This window comes from Chaetodon trifascialis, chromosome 16, assembly GCF_039877785.1.
Source record: "Chaetodon trifascialis isolate fChaTrf1 chromosome 16, fChaTrf1.hap1, whole genome shotgun sequence".
Lineage (NCBI taxonomy): Eukaryota > Metazoa > Chordata > Actinopteri > Chaetodontiformes > Chaetodontidae > Chaetodon > Chaetodon trifascialis.
Genome location: NC_092071.1, coordinates 15,161,250 through 15,165,362, shown reverse-complemented (window position 1 = coordinate 15,165,362; position 4,113 = coordinate 15,161,250).

The window sequence follows — 4,113 nt, the reverse complement described above, 5'->3', positions numbered from 1 at the left end:
TCTCTCTCTCTACCTGCTGTTTTCCTTCCACCTTACCTCTGTTTTTTGCACCCCTCCCTGTCCTCCATCCGACTTGCTGAGTTGCATCTCAGTGACAGTATCATTTTGCCAAAACCAATGGTCTTATTTCCAGTTCTGCTGAATTTGCATATTGACAGGACAGCAGTGTCTGGCCCCTGAAAGATTTGTCCACTGAGCAGCATGTCTGTGTATTGATTGACAGTCAGGGAAACATCCAACTTGAATTGATTGCACATAATCACATTATCCAGAATGGCTTCAGAGAAGTTGTTTCCGCACAAAGGGGAACATGTCCTTTGTGTGGAGTTAATCTACAGAAACTGTCTCTGTAGGTTTTATTGAATTGGAGTAAAACATTCTGTGTAGGACTCAGACAAGTCCATCTGTGTTAATCTGAGTCATTTAAAGGGACAGCCCTGTTACAGAGGGGCAATTCAGCAAAATGCCCACTGAGTGGTAACTACCATATGAGCGGGGCTTTGAGAGATTTGTAGAAAGGCAACCTGATGCAATCTAGATAAATGTGGTTGTAATGGAGACCAGATTGAGATAGTGGCTGGTGAAGTTGGAGGGTCTCCCAGGAAATCGCTGACTGCTCTCTCTGTCTGTGTTAATTGGTCCATGGAGGGCTTCCTGTTTGCGAATCATGAGAGAAATCCAAGGTGTTCATGACAGCCCTGTTGCATTTCCCCGCTGTCTCCACTATTAAGTGCAATTTCCTTTGTCATTATTTAGGAAAAGATGTAAAATGTGTAAATTGCGCCACCAAGTACCTTTAATTCTCCCTCTTGCTTTAAATAAGCCAATGGGCTCAGTGTCTCAGAGCAAAGTCTGGATAAGCTAAATTGTCCAGGTTGTTAAAAGAACACAACCAAATTTAACAACTGGTGAGTTAAGGGAACATCAATAAACTTTGGATCAAAGTGGACTTTGGATATATTTGAAATCTTTAACATTGTATTCTATACTGAGCAAGCCTGTCCAGCAGTTGATACTCAAATTCATTGTCTGAATATTGTGTATGAGCCCAGAAGTCAGAAAAGTCGATGCTGCATGCCAAGTGCATGTATGGCACGTTAGTAGGGGTTACACCATCATTTCATCATCATCTCTCTCAGAATTTATTGTCCTCAACTTTTGCCCCTCTTTGAACATACGATGAAAACATGGAATTCAGTTACAACTTGTGAATGGAAGCCCCCCAGAGGGGATTTGTGGATGTTTTTGTGTGTGTTCGGCCTACAAATCACTCCCATTTGTTTCCATGTTTGGCATGAAAACAGTTAATCATGTTTCAAAAAGGTGACAAGTGTAAAGACATTTTCATTCATGAATGTTATCTAAATTAACTTAATTTGCATTCAGTCATGACAGATCAGAACCAGTCAATCACATGGTTATATTTACTTACTATACCTCAAGGACTTCATGGTAAATTAGAGACATTTGATGTAATGGACCGAAGTATCTGTTTTGTCCTCCTTCAGGATGTGGCAGCTCTAGGTGGCTCGAACTAGCTCTAACATCTTGAATGACCTGGCATGAAAAAAAAAACTCAAGTCCATATTGTGAAAGATTTCTTCAGTCTTGAAGGAAAAACTCATAGAATTAACAAAAGTTACAGATGACTTGAAGTAAAACACAACAACAGCAGCAGAAGAACCAAAAGTGTAATATAATATTCTAAAATCACAGATTAGTACTTAGACTTACTGTTCGTGCATCACTTGTGTTCTTCAAAATTTTAGCTCTTTAAGCAAACAAGTCCCAAATGGTTCCTCGGTGTCATTCGCAGCACTCAGGCTGTGTCATCCTGCCCTGCAGAGCCATTTGTGCACCAGAGGCTCGACGTCTGTCACCTCTGAGCTTTACACAGCCGATATTTATTCAGGCCCAAGCGTCATGCTCATAACACAATTTATTCTCCTCACCCATCAGAGATGAACAGTCAGTCACTCAGCTTTATTTCTTGTTTATGCTTAACTTTACATTCTGGATCTTAATTTGTCTGTTTAAGTTTGGCAATTTTAAGCTTCTACTTCAACTGTAAATCTAAGTCCTACATCACCAAATGTACAAGCAAATCAATACACTGAGGGTAAAGGTCAAGGCCATGGTACCCCAAAATGATCATGCAGCAGATAAAAGCTAACATTAAGATGTAGCAATGAGCAATCCTTTTTGTGATGCATCCACTTTCTTTAATATGCATGTTAAGTACGCATACTAGGACACAAACAGTGTGATACTCACATCAAGTTTTCACACTGAAGTGAAATGTACTTCACATTCATGGATGATACAAAAGAATAATATCCCACACTGGGGTGCAGTTGTGGTATTCACGATCCATGTTTTTGTCAGCCTCATTAGGTCAACGCTGGTGCTTTTCCTCATTTTCCCCCTCTGGATATTTTTCAGATGCCACTGTTGTGCTTGCCATGAAATCCGAAAACATGTTTCTTGTATTATAATTTAATGATTTGTATGTATTTTGTTCCCTATTTTGAATTAACGGCTGTCATATCAAATTGCCTTCAGAGAGAGCAACGATGATTTGTTCAAAGCAGCGAGCATTAAGAGTGGAACTTTCACTGGTGTATCAGATGCATTTAGTCAAAGTTTCTTTCATCTGCTACGTCTGAGTGTGTGTGTGTGTGTGTGTGTGTGTGTGTGTGTGTGTGTGGACATGTTCAGGGTTGGGCAGGAGATATTTCTCTTTAATCTCCTAAATTACTCTGAACTCACATGCGGATATGAAAATTTATAAATTACAAATGTCTCGCGCTGAACGTTATGAAAGATGTTCGGGTGGAAGTCTTTGACAAGTGATGCTCTAAGCTCATCCTCTTAGCCGAGACATATCCATTTCATCAGAATTTTTTAAGGTTGTTCCCAGACAAGGTTAATATCTCCCATTAATACTGACAAAATACATGCGAGACCTGTATTAATTCACAGCCGACTGTCTTATTTGTGCTCTAAAGGCTCGGGGGAAAGGCCAGTCTGCGTGTGTGAAAGTGAGATCACCCTTGGCTCATTAATATTTCACCAACAATAAGGCTGGGTGTCACTCATGCTCATCACCACGGTAATAAGCTCACACTGGCCTCTTAAAGGTCTGTTTATTATTCAGCCGGGCAAAATCTGTGTGTGAAAATCTCTCTCAAGGTCAGAGAAGCACAAATGGTGTGAACGTTATATAAAGATACAGTCCTTCTGTAGTGTTTGAGCTGTAGGAAGCAACCCTTACCTGCACTGAACTGGCAGAGGATGAATTGGATGTTCATTTTAATAAATATCACTAAACATGTTTTTCACTTCAAACCGTGGGAATTAAAAATTAACCTTTCCAGTGCTGAATCTAATCGGTACCTGTCAGGGGAAAGGTGTGTTTCAGTGATTACATGCTTGTCTGTTAAATATTCCACTGATCCCTGCAATAAATTAATCACACAGCCCGGTCATATTATCATCTATCTGCACGTGCACCTCTCTTTCACCGATCCGAACCAGGAGAATAAGGAGAGACACGCTGCGTGAATATATTTTTATGAAGGAATTCACATTAGACCCTGTTTATGAGGACTTTTCGCAAGGCTCCATGAGATTTTTTTTTTTCTTCACATGATTTCAAATTTCTCGATGTTGAATCATGCATGTTAAGTTGCATGTAATTTCACTTCATGTTTTTTATTTTCATGTGGCCTTCCTAGTGCAGGGTGAGCCATATAATTAATTACACTGTGCCAGAAATACATGCATAGGATATGATTTCATTACTTGTGGAGCAACCTCTGCAGATAACCAGAGTTAATGAGCCATTTAACTAATTAAACCACCTGATTGTTCTTATGTAAACACAGAAGTGTGTTACAGGGAACACCTATTGTGTGCTCTTGTTTAAATGGGAATGCTAGCAGCTCATTAAGGCGTGTGAGATTATTTAAAGAGAGCTGGTAATTAACGACTTGTTTGCAAGAAACAGTAATTAAGGAAGCCAGAACTTGTAACTGAATGTCCTCGGTTTAGCCAATTTGTCAGCAACAAACTAGTTTATCAGACAAACAAACCCACGAATGCATCATATAT